This window comes from Aquila chrysaetos, chromosome 16 (assembly GCF_900496995.4).
Source record: "Aquila chrysaetos chrysaetos chromosome 16, bAquChr1.4, whole genome shotgun sequence".
Classification (NCBI taxonomy): Eukaryota; Metazoa; Chordata; class Aves; order Accipitriformes; family Accipitridae; genus Aquila; species Aquila chrysaetos.
Genome location: NC_044019.1, coordinates 5,346,555 through 5,368,227, shown reverse-complemented (window position 1 = coordinate 5,368,227; position 21,673 = coordinate 5,346,555). Strand labels below are relative to the sequence as shown.

At 54.9% G+C, this 21,673-nt stretch overlaps 1 protein-coding gene across 2 annotated transcripts in view; it reads right to left on the bottom strand.

Moving 5' to 3' along the window:
• The window catches only part of EPB41 (erythrocyte membrane protein band 4.1), an 87,541-nt gene extending 76,694 nt beyond the window's left edge, over positions 1-10,847 (bottom strand). Inside the window, exon 1 of one of the 2 annotated variants that reach the window (XM_030039035.2) lies at positions 10,669-10,847. The gene's annotated coding sequence lies outside the window, so the exon portion shown is untranslated. Of the gene's footprint in view, positions 1-709; positions 811-10,668 lie in introns of those variants that run through there. The other variant, XM_030039034.2, reaches the window with a different exon arrangement.
• Positions 10,848-21,673: the final 10,826 nt, after the last annotated feature.

The window sequence follows — 21,673 nt, the reverse complement described above, 5'->3', positions numbered from 1 at the left end:
GGTCACCGGCAGCCCCGGGCACCCCCTGCCCCAGCAAGGGGGTGACACTGGGTGCCAGCTCCCCTGCGTTGCGTCCCCTCATCCCGCTATCCTCCCCCCCCGCAGTTTCTCGCCTCCTGCAGAACCTGTCTCTGGCTGAGCCTCAGCCTCTCGGCTTGCAGTTCTCCATGACACATGCACCCCCACGGAGAGCTCGCACACCGCGCTCTGCACACGCGGATACGCTGCGTGCACACACACACACCGTGCACATACACACACCCACGCTATGCATGCGTGCAGAGACCACAGCGGACACACACCACGCACCCCAGATACACCGCGCACACGCGCACACACACGCACAGAGCCGACGCGGGCACTGTGCAGACCACGCGTGTACACTCGCACCCCATGCACGCGAATCCTTTGCGCGCACAGAAGCACGGCGCGCACAACCCATGCACGCACACGCGCTCGCCGCGCAGACACACACGCACCTTGCACACACGAACACACGCAGCGTGTGCGTGCAGAGATACCCCGCGCACACGCAGACACACATATACATACACGCCCCGGCAGCACCGAGATCGCGGGCACGCACCGATACGCCGTTTGCACGCACACCGCGCGCCCCGCGCAAAACCCATGCGCGCACAGACAGCGCCGCGCGCGCGCGCACACACACTCGCCGTGCACACACGCACGCGCTCCCGCGCGCACTTACCCGCCCGCCGAGGGCGCGCGCGCGCGCCCGCGGCCGCCCCCGCCACCGGGCCCCGCCGGTGCGGCACCTCGGGGGTCGCTCCGCTCCGCTCCGCACCGAGCCCAGCCCAGCCCGCTCCGCTCCGGTGAGTGCCGCCGCCGCCGCCCGCCCCACGGCTCTGCACCCTCCCCCCCACCTTCTCCGGCCCCGCCCCCACTCACAACACTGTAGTAAGTTCCCATTGGCCGAGAGCAGGGAGGCGGGGAGCGAGCGCCGCCTCGCTATTGGCTGAGGGAAAACCGCGGCTGGCGGGGAGGGTGGGGGGAGCGGGAGCGCGCGCCCCCTCAGAGCTCTCCCCCCCCCCCCCCCGCCCTCCCCTGCGCGCCGTTTCCCTCCCTCAGGGCCGGGGCTCGGCGCCCGCGGGCGGCCCTGAGGGACCGCGGCCCTGCCCCGCCTCGGCCGCCTCCCTCAGCCCGGCGGAAAAACACCCCCCGCACCCCGGGAGGGGGAGGCTGAACTGACAGGATTACCGGCAGCCCCCCCTCGCCCGCCGCCGGCTCGGCGCTAAGCCGATACCGGGGGGGGGGGGTGGTGGGGGGTGTGGAGGGAAAGAGCCGCGGTCATTTGGCACCGCCCGGAACCGGTACGAAAGGGGCAGGAGGGGCCCTGCCTGCCCGTAACGCCGAGCGGCAGCGGGCGGCTCTCCCCTCCCGCCGTGACCTAGATTTTTAAATACAGTTCGCTGTCTCCCAGAGAAAGTTGTGGCCCATCTCAGCAGGGAGAACCGGGCGGGGGGCGCGTTGGGGTTTTCTTTATTTTTTTTAAACACAAGGCCATTAGGAACCGAACAGGTACTGGGCTCAGTTGAGGGGGTGCTGGGCCGATAAAGCCACATTGAGATGGCGAGTGCTTCGTCCACAAGCAAAGCCCACAGCCGTGCTGGTGAACGTGCAAAAACAGGAGCACCGGTCCAACTGCGCAGAGACTGACCTGCGCGCCACTCTGAAACTGTGCACGTAACAGCACGGTGAGGCTTTTCCTCACCTACAGCCAAATTACAAGAAGTTATTTTTGTCAACTAGAGCTGTCCAGCTCTCCCTGCTACATACACCAGAGCAAAACGTTCCCCAGCTTCTTGTCAGCACTTCATGGGGCTCCAGCAAGGTTGCTGCCAGTACGCCAGCCTGACCAGCTCGGGGGGGGACCAAATCCCTCTCAAATATTTACACAACCCCAAAAGACACAGGGCACCAGGGCATCTCCATTTGCCTCCCAAAGAGAATTAAGCTATCAGGCACATTATTCTGCTTGCATTAAGAGCAACCATCCTACCTCTTCATCAGCTGATAATACCCTGGGCTGACACACGCCCTGGCTGGGCTCATGCCGAAGCCCTCACTAGTACCAACCTAGCAAGGAACACTCACACACTAGGGACACTTGTGCTAAATAGGAGCCAAACAAACCCAATTTTCTAGAAAAATTAACATGCTTCTCACAGCTATTTACCCCTTCTCCCCTATATGTCTATGACACTCGGCTCTGCCAAAACACGCAGAACGGCGCAGCTCCCCTCTTGTCTTGGCGTTGAGATTGCTGGCAAAAAAGCCCTTAATGGGAGGGAAGAGAGGTATTTTTGCCTTAAATCTGGACTATCTGGTGGTTTCCTTGGACTCAGATGAGCACGTTCGATTCAAAGACACAGGCTGGGAAAGGTCTGGCGGCTGTAAGTTGCTGCTCCTACACCAGGGACAGGCAGTTCCCCTGAAACATGCCCTGAAGCTCCAACTTCACTCCCCAAGGCATTAAATTAAGACATTTTAATAGCCCAGGCTGTGAATGGAGGAAGCTCAGCTGTTTGGTGCTGGCCCACCACAATAACTGCTGCCTTTGCTACTGCTCACCCACGATCGGCTGAAAACAGACTGTGTCAGAAGAGAAATGCGAGTCCAAAGGACTGAAGGAGAAAACCACCAAGCAAAGAAGCCACAGTTTTTGGATGCGAGGGATTGGCAACAGCTTCTTGCAATTAAGAAAAACAAGCAAACAAAACCACACTGCTTCATCATAACATGCACACACGCTGACCGACGGCAGATTGCAGATTACATGGCGAAGAGACCAGGGCAACGAAAACTTCACATCAAAACGGTGATTTAACACCACACAGCACGTCATCCACCATGCTCAGATCACCAGATGATCCCCAACTCCATCTGCCAGCATCTGAGTACAGTGAGCAGCAGCTCCTCTATTTTGAGCCGTTATTTCCCAGGTGAAGCATTTATCCACAGGGACCACTAGTGCAAGCTGCCATACATGCTGTGCACGAGGGCAAAGGACGCTGTTACCTCTTCAGACTCCAAACAAACGGCCGAGAGTTCAAATGGCAGGAGAAACTTAAGAGCAATAGTCATCAGACATGAAACAAGGCACATGGTCTGTGCCATGAGAGTGCCTTGAAAATGTTCTTCTGGGGCAGGGCAATTTGAACCTAAGCCAAAGTAATCCTTTTGTAGGGAGCAGAAAAGAGGAAAAAAAGAAAAAAGAAAAAAAAAACAAACCAAACCCAACACTCTTCTGCATATGGAAATACCACCATCAACACCACACTTCTGCTGTAAATCGCTGGCTTAGCTTCTAACCTTTTCCTTCCTACACGGCCCCAAACTGACCTCTGAAATCCCATAGGAAGTAATGGAAATTTCTTAAATTCTTCACTATAAGAACAGTTTGCCCCATGCCAAGCCCAGATTGCAAATATTTAAAGAACTCTCCCAGTTATAGCTGGTTTAAGTCGCTTTATAGGAGTCAATTAGAGACTAAGAATTATTTTAATAAGTCAGGATTTCTTGGTATTCAACTGCTGGATATAGGAATAAGGAGAGGAATTATATTCATTTTAGGCATGTGTTTGTGGTCTCTAAGGCAGAAGCTGTTCCTTGCAAGCTGAAAGGCCACTCAGTGAGCGCTCAGATCCCGATGGACTCAGGCAGTGCAAATCAACTGGGTCACAACAGAGAACGATGCCAAACCCTACCCTCTGCCTGTTCAATGTTCATGCAGCTAGCAAGCAGCTCAGAAGTACACGCTCTAGCATCTTTAAGAGCATCTAGACAGTAGATTAAATCCAGCTCAAGTAAGTTCTTCATAAAAAAAAAATCCTTTGTAAGGTGATCCAGTGCTCTGCAGGCCCCTGCAGGATGCGCTACTGGTAGGATTAGTTGTAAAGCAGGGCTCCCAATTTACAACAGTGCTGGTGAACACTGTGCCTAGAGCATTACTGGCACAAGAATAAACTGCACAGAGCTCTCCTCACCCCGAGGAGCTTCTCTACATGAGGAATTCCCAATCTAAACAAAGGAATCGTACATCACACTGGTATTGGTGCTCCCTCCCCCAAAACAAGCAGGATTTAAGGTAAAGAGAAATACTCAGGATTACACCAAGTTCTACGAAAACAAAGAAATTAAGCTGGTCAACTGAATCATTTATCCACTACTGCTCCAAGTAAGCTCATTGTGTCTATATTATACATACGTATGTGTACATACAATAGGCATATTCAGTTTACATGCCACGTTCACACACTTTGCTAGCAAGTGAGAGTCTCCAAAGCAGCAGCAGCCATTTCACAAGAGCAAACAAGGTGGGAGGAGAGCAGGTGGCTCAGTTTTGCCAGCTACTGGCCTTCTGCTCTTGGCTCCTCTTCCAAGATTTACTGTCACCATCAGCAGTGCTGATTTGGCTGAGAGCAGAAGGCCAGGATGAGGTGTAAAGGAAATCTCCCTTCAACTTCACAAGATTCGTTTTACTGTAAAACAGTGATCTAGAACAAAAATATTTCAGGTAAATGATTTACCTAGAAGGAAGGGGTGCTTCAGCTAACGCTGCATTTCTCCCTTGCTCACCCCTCGATTTAGCACACAAAGTGGCAGGCACAGCAGAATTCACTGCCAGAAAAAGCCTCTGACAGACTGAATTGCAAACTCAAGAAATTTTCACAAAGAACTAGAACACGCTGCACCACTTTGCTACAACATGTGTGTGCATGGTGAAGGCACCTGGAATATCCACACTCACCTGGCTCTGTATCAAGTATTTAACCAAAGATTAAATCTAGTCCAGCCCATCACAGCACTCTCCAAAACCAACAATCGATTCATTGTTGAGCCAGTTATTAAAGGGCCAAGCAGCACCCTCCATAGTTAAAGAGACTAAGCGATTTTGCTATTGTAACCCCACTTGGCATCATGGCAGTTAGCCTCCAGTTTTGCTAAATCCAAGCTGCTTCTCCTATCCTTTTCTGTGTGGTTTCCTACTGGAGAGTTTTCCTTTGTTGGTTGTTTTAACAGCAGGAGTTGCACCCTTTGAAGGCCATTGTTGCCAAACTAAAACCGCACGTTCTTTCTTGTGGGCAGAAGAATCCAGTTTTCCAGCCACTACATCTTTTTAGTACAAGGCTGGCTTATGCAGATGCCTTTTAGGGAGATGGGGAAGGCAGAAGGGACAGCTGGGCAACTAAGCCTGTACACCTAGGAATTTCATCCCACCCAGAATCTGGTTAATTTATGCAAAAAGCTCCCATCATGGGTTTCATTGGTTTGCATGAAGTTGATGTTCAGTCGAGGCGGTGCCTTGCAGCACAGCAGACTAGTTCCAAGAAGAAAGAGGAATAAAATAGAGGAAGAGGAGCATCAGCTCTCTCCAGGCTGTGTGCCAGTACAGGGAAGAACAGCTCCCTGGAAAGCCAGCTTTGTTCCAAGGCTTAGAGATGATGCGTAAAGCACATTTCTGCCAGGATGCACCGTTTAAAGATTAGAGGACGTCAGCTTCAGCTTGCAGGATCCAGTTTTCATACAGTGAATGTTTCTACGTTGAGAGAGAAATACTCTTCCCCTTAAGTATGGGTAGGAAGTATTAAACACATGAGTGGCTGCACTTAAAGGATCTAGAAAGTGCTTAAGAAAACCTGGAGAATAGATCACAGGCGATGCTGTGAATACAAGTAGTGCAGGCTCAGGAAAAGGCAGAATCAGTGTGGCATGAGCCTGAGCTCCAGAAACAGCCTGAGAAATGGACTGAACCATGGAAAGAGCAGTCGCAAGAGAGACAGCCGGCCCAACAGCATGCTGACCTCCATCAAGTCGCAAGCTCTCCCTTATTTCAAGCATTTACCAGTTTTTCATTCCCTAGCAGTCTTAGTGAAAAGAAGACATAACTAAAAACAGAGGAGCATGCTCACAGAGAGCGCTCGACTCCCTGCCCCTTGTTAATAAATTCCAGGAGATGCTGCTGGAAACCTCTTCTGTTTGGGCAGCAGGAGGAAGTTCAAGCCCTTGCGCCAGCCTCCTAAACCAAATACAAACAGCCAGCTTGGCCAGAGACGCAGCTGTCACTTCAGCGGGGGACAAGCTCAGCTATGCAGCCTTTGTTGAAATAAACCCAAAAATAACAGTTAGTGCCACCTAGGGACCAGTGCTAAGGCAGGGAAGCAGAAGAGCCATACCCCAAACAAAGGATGTCACTGGCAGGTTTACTCCTTGCATGGATGAGAAGTCAAACTGCAGCGAGAAGAAGCTCTGGTCTATTTAAATAACACCAGGCAGGTGTTTTTTGAACTGCAGCTTCTCCCCAGAAAGGCACCGGTTAGGTGAAGCTTTCACAAGGGGCTGCTCAAGCACAGATTTATCTCCATACTGTTACGCTCTCAATTTAGGCAAAGAGCATCCCTTGGCTTCAAACTACTCAAGAGCTCTTTGGTTCAGGGAAGGAAAGTTTCAAGATCAGTGTTTATTTAGGACCGATAGGTACCCAGCAGTAAGTTAGAGCTAGGTACTTGGTGGAGAGCCTTCTAGTCTGTACTAACACATCACTTGTAATCCAAAGGCTGGGCAGCAAATTCACCCAAGCTGTGACCCCAGCACTAGACAACTGACAGCCGTTCGTTATTGCAGGCTAGACCTGCACATCAGTGAGGGACACCTGGCAAGACCTAACATTTATTTAATTGAGACTTTATCTATGGAGAGCAAATACAACTTCTAAACAGAGCACAGGCTACCTAATTTCTTCCAGAATTAAGAGTTGAAGCTCTGCACCACCTCGTTCAGTGCTGTTTCTCCTACCTGCTATCTCCTTGGACCTTGCAGGGTTTGTCTTAAGCTACTAACTGGATCAGACTCATCACCCCGAGTCCTTTCTACAGATGATCCCACAACCTAATACATCACAGCCAAAGGCTGCTGAGAGGGGCATTTCTGCAGGTGTGCAATGATTAATTGGTGCACATTTCCATATCACAAATTTTAAAAAAGACTTCTCAGCTTGGTTGAAATGCAGTATATTAACCTTTGAAACTGGCAGTCATGGATACCAGCTTCAAAAAGATTACTATCAATAGGACAAAATCCCAGAGGATAGCATCACATTGCTGCCAGTTTTTCTGGAGCTTTACAAAATAAGGCATTTTGAGGCTTCAATTAAGGTCGTATCTTTCCGTGCTCATTTTATAAAGAAAACCCGAAGCGGTTCAGATTTATAGGCAGAATCCAAGTACTGGGGGAGGGGAGAGGGGAGGAAATCAGAAGTTGTAGAGGAAAGCTGTGAGTATGGATGGAGAGACAGGGAGGAGAAAGCAGGAAGCATGTTTCATCTGAACTGTTGCCATTGTCACAGTTAATTGCCAAGAGTCATCCTCCCTGAAAAAGGTTTCTTACTGAAATAAATAATAATAGTTCAGCGCATTCTGCAGGTCCACAGAGGCTGGAAGTTAACATGGTGTGCACAGTAAATCTTTTGAGCAAGAGATGCAGCAACAGCTTTGAGATGCACACTAGCCAGATCTTACCCCTGCATTCACTGCAGACTGCATCAGAAAGAAGCTAATAATCATTAAGCTGCCATCTTTTATTTCTAATTATTTGTCTCCACAGCAGGGTTCCTCCAACCATCAAGCACAAGGGAAGCAAGTCTCAAAGGAGTAACTGTTTTGAAGAGGGCTTGCAGCTGCCACTGCATGAATGGCTCTCCAAGAACAGTAGCAACTGCTACAAACTGCCGACAGAGCTAGGAGGAAAGCATCTCTGTTTAGCCTGTTTTTCAATGTTGGTTTTTAGGTCAACTAAAACAGCTTTTCTTATGCAACAAGAGATGCAGAAAGCTCACTTGCTTTTGAGTTTTTGCTTTCATTTAATTAGATGGTAATTCAGAAGGCAGCACTGCTATTTTAAACACCACAATGAGAACTATTTCACTGCCTTACAAAGCGCTAAAGTGAAACCACTAAGCTAAGCCAGCCCTAGAACTTGACACCCCATCGGATTCTGATGGTCTCTTCTGAAGGGGTGGGACAAGCGAAAGAGATACGCTGCTACCACATTTCCAGGAGAGGTTCAAAGCAGAAAATCTCATTGAAAGGTGGAAAAGGAGACCTTATTTGTTCATCCTCTTTGAGCTGTACGTGAATAAGAATTAAGGGGAGACCCGAGTTCACAACACAACTGCTGTTCAACAGCTTCATGAAGCAATGCCCTTCTCTAGGTGACCCATGAATTAAGGGACAGAAAGAAACAATTTCACATACAGGTAAACTAAGATCAACTACGCCAACACGTGGCTCCCAGCATCACCGATGCCAAAGTATGGAAAGACACGGCCCAGCAGCAGCCCTTTAACAGACACACTGTGCCTACCAGCTCCTTTGCCACAAACATAGCTCTGAACATTTTTTCAGCCAGCACGCATGACCTCACCTCGGATTTCTTGACAGGCTTCAAATAATGGCAACATATGTGAATCTTAGCTGAAGGTCAAGAGCACAACCTCAAACGTCACAGGCTCCACTTGCATCTTCAGCATTTTTCTTCATGGTTTCTGCCCTCCAGCTTCTCACAGCACGTCCCTCCATGGAAGCTGCTGGTGTGTTACTTTTAGGACTGATGCCCCAACCGTCTTATCAAGCCAGGAGAGGAGATTCACTTACTACAGCTCCTGTGCATTTTATGTTTACCTAAGAGATAAGCCACGCTTAAAGATGGAAAGGCAACCTGACCCTGCTGTTTTCTCTGATGGGTGAAGGTCAGGGCTGTCCCTGATCCAGTGAAACTATACCACACAACCTTTATCTTTGCCATCGCTAACAAGGTACCACTTAGCTTTCTTGTTTGCTGACCAAGAATAATACCAACTATTCAGCAAGCAGCAAATTTCATCTCGTATCAGGGTCAAAACCCCAAAAGCCTATAATAAGCAGGACCATTGAAATGCAATTCTCTACCCTCTGTGCAGTACGTGAAAGACAATAGACCACTCGTGCAAACAAAAGTCACAGTGAGACTGCTCTGGGGAGAGCAAACCAGGGGTTGTTTGGGGTACCAGCTTTCCCCAAGGAAGAAATTCACCCCTGACCAGAGACTTGTCACGCAGCGATAACCAGAGGGGCGACTGTCCTGAAGGTCTGCTCAAGCACAAAGGACCAAGATCCTGCTGTTGCTCAGCTGGTCTGGGACATCCTGGCCAGCCTTGGACAGTTTATAGCTGGTGCACACACCTCTTGCTAACCCACTCCAACAGTCACGCGAGTAAGCACTTGCATTTTGCTCCAAATACGAGCTCCCAGCCAGCACGCTGCCAGCCTGCATTTCTCGCAGCTACACCTTCTGTGTGGAGGAGCTTTATTCTGCATTCAAATGACTGCTGGGTGTTTGGTGGGAATGGAAGCTCAGCACCTCTGATCAAGGCAGGTTCTCTAGGTAATTAATGATCCTTCTTTTAGAGATTTGGTAGCAAAGAACAGCTCATTCAGAACAGGAGACAGCTGCTCAGCTTCCAAATATAGTGCTTCACTTACTTCTGCGTAAGAACAACAGGTTTATGCTTGGATTTGATTCATCTCTCCTGCCCTCCACTGTGAGGCATTGTATAATAATGCTGAGTTTAAGAATAAAGCAATCTGTTCCCAGAACCTTCCTCTGCTTTCCCTTCAAGTCTTTCATCAGTGACTGGCAGTACATTGAACACACTCTAAATACTCAGTCTTTTCCGTTACTGGGAGAGAAGAGGATATTACTGGGGAAGGGGGGGTGATGGACAGGAAATGGGAAAGCTTAGCAGGAAGATACTTTAAATTTTTTTAAAAAAAAGTAAATTAAAAACTTCTGAAGTTTCCAGAGATAGCAACCTCAACACAAAAGCACCACTGCATCCAGAGAACCAGTTTTACCAAGCAGAGACCCCTTCCTTTCCTCCACTGTGAGCACACACCCCTTATTTTGAGAGGCCTTAATACACAAACAGCACCTTGCAGCCAGCCTTGGGGGCAGGCACCAAACCTCCGCTGGGAAACCATGAGAATCCACCCCACCAGGACAATTTTCCCCCTACACAAAGCAGGATCTCTCTGAACAGAAGCTAGAAACATCAGTGCCTGCCACACTTCTCCAAGCTTGACACGCATTTCCCCTCCTCTCCTGCCAGAAGGGCCTCAGGCTCCTCTCCGTGCCCTGCAAAGCCCCACACATCTGCAGGTTTGCAAAGGGCAAGCCAGCCCAGCACTGCACTCCGGCCTTCAGAGAGTCCCTTACACAACCATGGCACTGATTTACCATCAACAGCTGTCAGGGGGCATCTGGGGAGAAACAGGGAGTATTGCTTTCCACTACCAAAAACATTTTCACTTCCATTTGCTCACTTGCTGACACTTGGTGTGCTTTTATCACCAGGTCAGCACTCCGCAGCCCAGGCTGGCAGGAAAACTACTGCTGGGGGCTTTTTCATGTTATAAATTTGGCCTGGAAATTGCTATATTAAGCGCTTTTCAATAACCAAAATCGTCACACACACACAAGATAAATTCTCCTGTTTGATAACAATCAATGCTCCAGAGTGTAAGACACAATAAACAGGTCAGTTCATTATTTAAGTCCAAGTGATTCGTTTCGGCTATTTCCTCTCGCTGATCTAATGAAGCAGTTACTTACCCAGAGATGAGACAGCCGGGCAAACCACGCAGGCAAGGCACCAAAATCCATCACGGGGCAGTGTATAGAAGAGAAAGGAGAAGAGACACTGGTTAATAGACAGTTCTAGCTAAACATGAAAAACCCCATGCACCTGCCAGAAAAATCCCTCGAGCCACAAAGCCAAATCCTCACACTTGTATTTTACATGAGCACTGCAAGCAGAGTTCACGTAAGCGAACTTTGGTGTCTGACTCTTCCCAGAACTGAAGGTGGAACCGGACATTCACGTTGAGCCACTTCTTAGAAATGTAAACACCAAGTGGGGAAGGAAAAAAAAATTAAAAAAAAACCAAAACATTAGCCCAACATTACTTAACGCTGATAATACAGCAAGTGGTGACGCAGGCGTCCCGTGCCTGCCAAGCTCCAGCGAGTACGGCCTCCAGAGCCCCGACCGGTGCCCAGGGCAGCACGGCACGGGTCGGGCACTGCTGAGCCCTGGGCAGAGCTGGGCTGGAGAAGCAGCGAGCGCGGTGTGGAGACTGCAGAGTGGCCCCGTCCGATTCTGTGTCCGTCCGGCTCCTCCAGCCTTACATAACTTCTTGTGCAAACTTCTGCAAGGGATGGACACAGCCCAGCGCCTCCGGCCCCAATCCACAGGGCTCCAACTGAGCCCTCTAGTGGGCTTTAAAAACTCAACAAAACACCCATAGATTTAATTTAATTAACACTCTGCCAGAGGCCTCTAAACCCTAATCCTCTCAACAAAAGGATCATTAACTAAATGAAGAGATTCAAGAGAGCAACGGTGCTCTCAGCCGCAGCAAGGCCGGCTCCGTGCTCCGGCGGGCACACGCCAGGGCCCGAGCAGGGTGCCGAAATCCAGCCAGATCCTCGGTCCACCAAGGGTCCAGGGACTTGCTTGACAGACAAGTGCTCATAGCACGCAGGGAAAGTCTAGCACGGTGCCGCGCTGCACCAGGCACAGGACTATGCACCTCCTCTACAGCCATCCTGCCGCACCGGAGAGACAGGCACAAGCACCGGGATGCTGACAGTCTCCATTGAGACTGAAACCCCGAACTGCTGAACCAGGAGAGGATTTAGCTGGAGCGCTGGTTGTTTTTAAGTGTTATTATCCACTGATGTCAAGAGCCTGGCAAGCAGGTGAGAGCTCTCGTTTCAAGAGGCAGCCTCGGTCCTTCAACCGAAGGCTGGGAAAACATCTCCATCTCGCCCGGCCCTGCTACCATAAACAGCAGGATGGGTTTTCCTCACTTGAGCAAGTGGGGTGTACATTGGCAGACAAATTTACTGCATGCAGGTTGCAGTCCAGTAAGGTGCAGTCAGGAAAAAACCTTTACAGTCAAAGGTTCCCAGTCCACAAGCTTCAGCCCAGTGAGACGGGGATGGAGATTTGGGGTTGCCCTTTGCAGGTGGCTCTCTTGCAAAGCCACCTCCACCTTCTGAGCCATGCAGAGGATCCAGAGCAGCTGCAAGGAGCACACCCACGAGAGTACTCATTAGTATGGTGAACAGGAGCAGAAGAGATCTTAATTATAGGGCAGGGATCATTCCCTCTGGGTTCGGATGTCAGCAGCAGCCTCGCTGGGGCCGTGCTGCCCCACGGGACAGGCGTTCCTCGACAGAGCCCACAGCAAGTGCTGCCTTTGCCTGTACCATGTGCAGAGCCTGCGGTCAGCGGGATCCTGGTTAGGGCTCTGCGATGAGCTGCAGAGCCTCAGGCTCACAAATGTGAGAATCCAAACCAAGGAAGACTTCAGGTGTTGCTTGCAAAAAAGCTTCTGTCAGCAGCAGCCTGCACAGGTGTCTCTGGAGATGCTACTGCAGCCCACCGATAGGTACTGGTCCCCTGACTTTCATGCTGTATGCGAGTACCCCAGTCTCAGCAGCAGCTTCTGAAGCTCAAATCCGAGCTCCAGCCGTGGCGTTCACCAGGGCAGAGACTGCAGTAGCTGCTGGCAGGGCAGGCTTATACCAGTGCAGCTGCCACAACCTGGGGCAGGGCTTTTAGGGTGGCCAGGAGATGCTTTAGCACACTACCTCTCCTCAGACAAACGCAGCTTTCCTTAGAGGGACCTCAGCCCTCCAAGATGCCAGCCAAACCCATTACAGATCCTCTACGTTTGGGTTTGTATGCTGGAAAGCATTCAGAAAGGTCTCCATTTTCTTTTGCCCTCCCCCCTCCCTGCAGGTTTTCAGGACATGCCTCCAGGATAGAGCTGACACGTTGTTCAGGCCTCCTTGCCTGAGGATGCGGGAACAACTGTTCCCAGAGCTAATGAGGCTGTCCTGCTTTGACCCGGGGCAGTTTTCAGCAGACACAGAATAAACAGTCCTCTCCATGTTCACCTCCTGGAATAAATCCCAAGAGCTCCCATCTCCCCAGCCCAGGCAAGAACACAGATGGTCACGGAGATTAAAACATACAGAGAATTAACCGCCCCGTGCAAATGAGCTTCTTCATCCAGCCCAGCGCTGCAAGGTGGTTTGAGGTACAGCACTTGGATGTGATCATCACGGTTTGCTGAGCTCCGATAACAGCCTCGTATCGACCAGAACAAGGAGCCAGAAAGCTGAGAAATTTGAAGGCAGTTTGTAGAGGAGGCAAGATGCAAACTGCCAGAGCCAGGCAGCTGCCGTAACCACAGTTGCCTCCTGCTACAGCAGTAGAAGAAAAAAACAGCGGCACCAGGAAAAAGCCTGGCCAGCAGCACAGATCAATTCTGTGCTCAGCTATCTTGCGTATTTCCACCGAAAGGCAGCTTAGATGGATCAAGCACCACTGCAACCCCGACGTGAGCCATCTGCAACTCCGGACACTGCCCCAACACCTCCAACCGCTGCTCGCAAGGCACCGGGCACCCACGGGCTGGCAGCAGGCAGCGAGGGAAACCCACACCGGCCCCCGCTGCCTTTCCTAGAAGGCTGAAGTCTTGGCACCCAGCTGAGGCACAGGATCTGTCAGCACAGCACACCGGGAAGGATCCGACCGTCACACGGGGCCAAGAGACCTTCCCAAGGAAGGCAGGGCTTTCTCCAGGCTGCCTCGCAGGGAGGAACTGCACCCCAAAACCATGAGCACGTTAGCATCACCAGTGATAGGTTTAAACCTTATTTCATTTTTACTCAAAACCAGGGAAAAATTTCTGAAAGGAGTGGACTTCTTGCTCAGCCACATCCCAGCTGCCAGTTGGTATTTTTAAGGAACAGGTTTCACGCTATGCAATGATACAGATGACTGCGTTTGCTATTAAAAGCCTCCACTTTGCATCTGAGGAAATCCCCAAGCAGCACTGACCCCATCTGCCAGCCCGCGGCAAGGCTCCTCACAGCCGCAGATTGGCCAAGGCCAATCCCAACCATACGGGAGAGGTTCACCTCCACATCAGACGCAGGCACCTCCAGTACAACATCAACACAGAGAGAGAAAGTCACGTTACAGCCCAACATGGCTCAGGGCTGGGCCAGCGTCTGCCCTCCATTGCTCCCATGCTCAGCATTTGAGTTCACGCAGATGCAGGGAGGTCACTCGGTGCTGTTCTGTCTGAGGTTACTCGGTGCTGTTCTGTCTGATACGGACCCTCAATGTAGAGAAAGAGCTCCCCTCAAGTTTTGAGGTGCCCACAAACAGCTTACCCCATCTCCAAGGGTTTTTGGAAAGCAGATATAGAAATACAAGCCCTTAAAGGGCTAAACCACCACTGCAATCGGGGGACAGCTACCAAGCAGGGATCATCTCACAGAGGTCACATATAGCATGATAAATGCTGTAATGCATCAGCTGCGTTAACGCCCTGGCTACGATGATGCTTCAAGGCATCGGTCCACCCCAGCTCCCACCCGTGCCGAGCAGAGCTCAGCACCAACACCAGGTTCTCCAGGCTGTAAACAAGTCCAGAGTTTCCCCGCGTCTCCCACCCCATCGCTGCGATGCACTGGCACGTTTGCAACACCTACAAGATTGCTTTAACGCTGCTGCAGTCACAGCTTGGTCACTCCGAAGACTCCCAGCACACGTCAAGCCTCACACCCCCTTGCTCAAATCCAGATCAGGTCAACCGTGGCCAGATGTAATTACCTACATGAAAGGAGCTAGAAGCCGCCTCTAATAAGAGGATGTATTTGTGCCGTCAGGCCAGGGTTCCTCCTCCTCTTTTGCCGCTTACCAGGGTGCCAAAACTTGCCTCATATTAAGTGGACCAGCAAGAACTTAACCTCATTCCTTGCTACGAAACCTGGCTTTCCCAGGAACGGCAGGAAAAGGCAGGTTTCTTAGTCACTTATTTACGAAGAGGAGCGGAGAACATTTTAACAGGATTCGTTCATTTAATTGAATAGCGCACAGGACATCAGTGGCTTTATTTGTGTTGGCAGAAGGCTTTGGGATGAGCAAATGGAGGAGCGAGGGCAGGGCCTACACCCCAAAACACTTCCCGGGGCCAGGCAACACGCTGCCGTTGAGCCCGCAGCCGTCCGCAGGCCCGGTGTGGGGCTGGGGAGGTTCCCGACAGCCTCAGCATCCTCCCGGGTGCGTTTTCCCAGCTGCCTCCAAGTCACCAAGCTGCAGGAAGCAGCAGCAGACGGCTCTAGCTAAGAGGCACAGCAAAATAACATGACCCGAGTTCCCTTCCAGCCTCTCCTCCTAAAATGTGCGAGCGCGAGGCGGCTTTAGAGCCTTCCCAGAGCAGCAGGGTCCGACTCACATGAGGCTCAGACAACACAAAGCCATTTTGACCCGGCGTTTTGTGCCCCTGAGCAGACACTCGGGCCGGGAGCCCAGATGGTGCCTGTGTGTGCACTGCCCACAGCACCCCGTGCCTGCATGTCTGATATTTCAGGATTTTCTCGGGGGGCATCAGGAGGGGACTAGAGACAAACCATGCTAATTGGATAGACGAAGAGTCCTCTGCAGCCCTATAAAGCTGCAAGCAGCTGCTCAAAACCTCTTGTGAACCACAAAAATAGTTTCATCTAAGGAGCAGGCGTGGATTAAACGCCACAAACACCCTTTTCTTTTCTGTGTGCAAAGTGCATTTTTCCCCACTGCAGTCCCAAAACAAAAACCAGACCCGCAGATCAAACCAGGAAATTCAGTGAACTTTGAGCACCAACAATAGCAGGAGGATTTTCCAGACCTTCAAGCTTGTTTTGCAAGTCCCAGATTATGTAAAGCGCTGGTCTGCCATTGTCGGGGAAGCCACGCTGCCTGCTCGGTGCTGGAGCCAGCTGGCACCGCGCTGCCCTCCCGGCAGTGCCTGTACCTAGCAAAGGCAGCGGGGTCTTGTGCAACGCCGCAAATTCCTTCCCAGGCACCTTCCACTGCAGCTATTGCCACGCGGCAGCAACTGCCTTTCATTTTACACCTAATTGTTACGTGATTAATCATCTTCCCAGGGTCTGGGTTTGTTTTCCAGACTACAGTCCTGCCCAGGCTTTAGGTACTAAACCAGCTGCCCTGGAAGAAGAGTCTCCTTTGTGTCTACAGGGCGGCTTTACCATGCCATCACGGCTGTGCCCAGCGGTGAAGCATCCCTTCCAACGCTTCACTAATCCTTGGCTTTTCTGCCAGTTGGGATACGCCGGAGGGGTGAGGCAGTTATCGCTGCACACACGTCCTCCGGGAGAACAATATGAGAGGCTGAATTCATCCCGCATTCAGCACCCAGCTGGAAAAACCCCGTCAACACCCCTGAGGCTGGCGGGATGGGAGCCGGCATCCCTGGTACCCGGCTCCACGCATGATCCGTGTCCCCTGGCAATGGCCTCGCACACGGTCCCCCTGCATTTGCCTAATTAAGACCTAATGAAGCGGGAAGATCCATTGTGGGCCTGGCAGGGGAGCAGATGTGCCCCCTGAACCCGGCCGCTGCCGGAGGGGAAGCCCGCTGCTGTCTCCAGGGTGAATCAGCAGGAAAAAGCTCAGGCTGGGATGCTCAGCCCTGCAAATTCAAGACCCCGCTGCTCTGTCAGAGCCAGGGAAAGAAAAATGCTCTGTTCGTCAGCAGCCTCTAGTGGGGAGAAGCACGCAGACGGGCTGGCCGCTTCGGATGGACCCCACCAGCCCCAGAGAGCCCACCCTGGCTGTCCCCACCAGCTCAGCCAGGGCTGGCCCGGCACAGTCCCAGTGCTCACGGCATAAGAGACCCCAAGAGCCACGAACCAAACCCACCACGGCCTCGGCGGCACATCCAGCATGCGAGGCTGCTCAGAGGGGTCGTCCCCACACGCCGGCTGCAGTCCCACACCCAGCGCTGGTCCCAGGCTAAGCACAGAGAGCTGGCTAGAGCATCTCTCCGCGAAGCCTGACTCAGAGCCTCGCACAAAATCACTAGGTGAAGAAAAATGTGTAAAAGGGACAACTGACACATCCCCATCCTTCCTGGGCAGCTTGCTGAGAGAGAGATCTCCAGGCTGATGGTGGGCGAGTCCCTCCCCCCCACCTGAATCACACCTCAGACAGCTCCCACACCTCCAACCCGCAGCACCCAGCGTGGCCAAGAGCCAATGTGGACCCCAAACTTCCAGCCACCACGACCTCGAGCCTCTTCATGCTGGTGGGAACACACACAAAGGTGAAACGCCACTGGGCAGAGAAGGGAGGGTATCTGCCCTCCAGGGTAGGAACCCTCTGCAGTCTGCTCTCCTCCCCAGGCAACGGCTGCAGACGGAGCTCAGAAAAAGCTCCATTATACATTAAATTAGAGACATAACTTCAGAGTCCCCCACTCAGAGAACAGCTGATATTTTCCTTACCCTCCAAGCAATCTTCACCCACCAGCAGCTCCGAAAGGACCGTGCCAGTCCAGGGGGGATGCACGGTGCAGAGAGATGTGGCTGCAGGCAATTCCAGCAGCTGCCAGGCTGCGTGCCGGGAGGAAAGCCTCGTCAGAGCAGCACCGCCGCGGATGAGAAGGCACTTTCTCTCCTCGGCAGGGTTTCAAACCCTCTCAAGAAGGCCTGAAGTTTCTCTTAAGCGCAAGGCAAAGCCAAGAGAAGGGACGGGGGAGGCCCCTGCCGCCTGCAGAACAGCTTGAGCCCGACCACGGGGAAGCAGTTTGATGCACGGATGAACTTTTTGCTGCCGCTGACTCGCCGTTACCATCACGACACGCAGAAGCGGCACGTGCCCCGCTTCGGGCGAGAAACAGGAGGGACTGCCAGCACCGCGACGAGCTGGGGGAGACCCACATCTACGCACGCCCCGGCGCTCGGAGAGATGCCGCGCACCTGGGAGGGCACAAATTGCTCCACAAGTTTTTGTTGCCTCCTTTCGGGGACGGGCACGGCGTAGCTGCATCACCCACGGGCACATTTAGCACGAGCAAGGCAACGGCTGCGGAGGAAGGATTAGGCAGAACAGGGAACCTCAGCTCCGTGTCACCCAAAGCTCTGGCGCGGGTGCAAGTTACTCCCACAGACTAACCGGGTTACTCCGGCAGAAAGAGGACGCGGAGGGGAGCATGCGCGCCGCCGCCGGCAGCCCTGACCCCAGCTCTCGCAGAGCCGCGTCCGTGCCTTCGTTAAAGCCTTAGGAAGGGAACAGCAGATGGATGAAGAGGGTTTTGGGGTGCACCTTGCAAGAACCTGACTTGTTCCCACGCCCCAAGGCAGCTCCCCACTGGCGGGGCAGCAGAGATTTCCTCGCACCGACAGCCTTCCCCATCCCCGGCCATTTGCTCCGGCTCACCAGGTCTCACGGCACGTGTGAGGGTGCCGGGGGGGCCGTTAGTGCACCCCACGCCGAACCGCAGCCCCACGCACCTTTGCGCAGCCTGACCTCGCACGGGGCGTACGTTGCCTGACATCAGCCGCTGCCCGCCTGAGCTGGCAGGGCCGGCCAGCAGCCTTGGCAGCGACCCCACTGCAGGCAGCTGCCAACACCGCCTGACCCTAGACTTCAGCCCCACGACGGGGCCAGCCCCACAGCCCCGCTACAGACCCCACAGAGGACAGGGCACCCCAACACCCACTCCCGCAAACTGCAAAGCAAATGTTTATTTTTCCCACGCGGGAGCCTCGGCGTAAGGCAATCCTCGGGTGAGGAGGCGGCTGCCGGCAGCGCAGAGCCAAGGCACACCCCTCCATTGCAACACAGCCCTAAAGATAGCCGCTGTCCCCTGCAACTCCGGCCAGCGGCTCGGACCCCACGGCACCTGCTGAGCCCACCGGGAAGCGGGGAACCCCCCGGCGCAGCCCACAGCACGGACTAGCGAGCAGGTTTCACCGACCCCTCGTTCCTCTACGGCTGCAGGAGGGCGAAATTCAGGAAGGGAAGAGATTGCAGGAACCGCCGGGGACGCCGAGTCCCGCTGCACGCTCCTCTGGTCGCAACGTCAGCGCAAAGCACCCCGTCTGAAAGGGGATGTGGCAAAAGAAATCCCCTGCTCCCGCAGCCGCGCAGCGGGTAACGGTGCAGAAAAGTCGATGGCGAGATTTTTAGCACTGCTTGGTTGAGCACGGCATCAATCCGCACCGGGACAGGTATCGATGGGAGGAGGAGGCCCCCGCCACCGGCTTTGGAAACCGTCTCAGCAGGCGCAGACGGCGTCTTGGAGAGAGGGGACAGAGCGTGGCCGCCCCAAAGCTCCGGCTGAGCCGGCTGCGGCTCAAGCGCAACCCCAGCGAGCACCGGACACCTCCGGGAAATCACAGCCGGACCCAGATGCCAACGCGGGAGCTGCCACCTCCCAGGGAGGGACGACCAGCGCCGCTGCCGTGACCGCGGGGTGTGGGGGGGGTGGGGGGACCCCCACTCCCCGAGGTTGCACCCACCTTTTCCCCTCTGTTGCAGCAGTGGGAACAACACCACGGGGGGGAAAAACACCCCAGTCCCAGGGTTGGGATCCCGCTGTGGGGCAGGGCCCCCACGCCCTCTGTGCCCCCTTCCACCTCCCAAGCCTGAGCCTGCTGTGGGCCCCCTCGCTGCCCCCCCCCAGAGCACCCCAGCCCTCCCCACCCCATATCCTCCCCCTCAGCCCCACACACCCCCCAACCCCACTCGGGGTCCCTGCTACAGCCCCAGTGCACCCAATCCCCCCCCCCACATTCTCCCCACACTCACACCGCACCCTGCCTGACCCCACTGCCCCCCCCCCCCCCGCAGAGCACCCCACATCCCCCCTTCTGCCCCATATGCTTCCTGACCCCCTGCGGGTGCCTCCCTGGTCTCTCCCAGCCCCAGGACACCCCCCATTTCCCCCTCCCCCCCCCTGCCCCACACCTCACTCACTGTGGGTCCCCCACACCCAGCCTGAACCCCCCCCCCCAAAACCCCAGAGCACCTTAAAGCACCTCACATCTAGCTTGACCCCTATGGGTCCCCCTGGCTCCCCCAGCCCCCAGTCACCCCCCCCCCTCCCCTCACCCCACACCTAGCCTGTCCTCACCCCACAGCACTCCAGGTCCCCTCATAACCTCCGCACTCCAAACCAGCCTGACCCCCCCACGTGCCCCCAGAGCACCCCAAATCCTCCTATAACCCCCCACCCCATAACCAGACTGACCCACTACCGGCCCCTCCAGGGAGCCCCAAATCCCCCCATAGCCGCCCCAACCCCACAGCCAGCCTGACCTCACTACAGCCCCCCACCAGAGCGACCCAGACCCCCCTATAGCCCGCCCCCGCCCCATAACCGGCCTGACCCCACTGTGGGCCCCCCAAAACTCCCTGTGACCTCACCCCACCCCACGACCACGCCGGACCCCCCCTTTAGCCCCCCCACCCCACGGCTGCCCCGTGCCCCCCCCCACCCTTACCCGGGCCGGGGCCGCCGCTCCGCTCCGCACCGCGCTGCCTCCACCTGCACCGCAGGCCCCGCCCCCGCTGACGTCAGCGCGCGCCCCGCCCCCCCGCGCCGCCGACCGCGCCCACTGGCTGCCGCCACCGCCCGTCAGCGCCGCGGAGGGGGCGGGGCCGCCGGCGGCGCGGCGCTGCAGTGGGCGGGGCGGGCAGGTGACGGTGTGGCGTCACGGTGGGCGAAGGGGCGGGGCCAGGAGATTCCCCACCACCACCACCTCCCCGCGGGGGGCGCGTGACCTCAACGCTGGCCTCCGAGTGCCGCCGTGACGTCACCGCCCCATATAAGGAGAAAGTGTTCCCGCGGGTTCCCCCAGGCCCCCCCCCGGGCCGTGGGTACCCCCGGGCGTGTCTGGGTGCCCGGCACAGCCAGCAGAGCCCCAAATCCCCCCCCAAACCCGGCGGAATCGGCTCTTTTCTAGATCTTTACGCTCATTTTCACCCGCCTCCTTTTTTTGGTGCTTTTTTTTTTTTAGGGGGGGGGGGAAGAAAAAACACAACCACCCCTCCCTCCGCAGCGGGTCCCCGCACGGCTCCGGCTGCCCGAGAAGGCGGGGGGCACGCCCGGGCTATCGGTGCCGCGCAGGCGGCGGCTGCGGGCGATAAGGGGGGAGGGGGGGGGACCGGGACGGCCACGGAGGTGGGGGCGGGCTGGAATCGTTCCCCCCGCCCCGTCAGCACCAAGGGTCCCCCCGCCCTCTCTGCCAGCCCCGGCGGTGGCACTGGGTGGCCGGGGCCGGGCCGGGGGAGGGGGCTGCCCCCTGCCTCGGGGACGGGGTGTCCCCGGAGGGAGGTGCCTGGTGCCACCTAACGGCCACCGCCCTGGGGACACCGGCAAGGACCCCCCCCCGCCCAGGGCCTCCAGAGAGCGACGGGACGGGTCCTGCTCCGGGCTCAGCGCCTCGACCCCCCCCGCAGCTCCCGCTCGACCGGGGCTTGTCCCCCCGTGTGTCGTCGTCGTCGTCCCGGTCACCTGCCTCTCCCCAGGGAGCCCGAAGCCTTCCCCAGGGGAAGAGGAAGGTTTGGCGGGGGGGGGGGAGGAAGAGCCTCTCGCCCCCACCGCGATGCCGGGGGTGGGAGAGGGGGGAGCCCCTGGCTAATGTGATGAGAGGGGGATGAATCCGTAAGCTGTTAAGCCGCTGCAAAGCCCCTCGCGTTCTGGCCCCGTTATCGCCAACTTCTGCTCACATCTGTTCCCAGGGT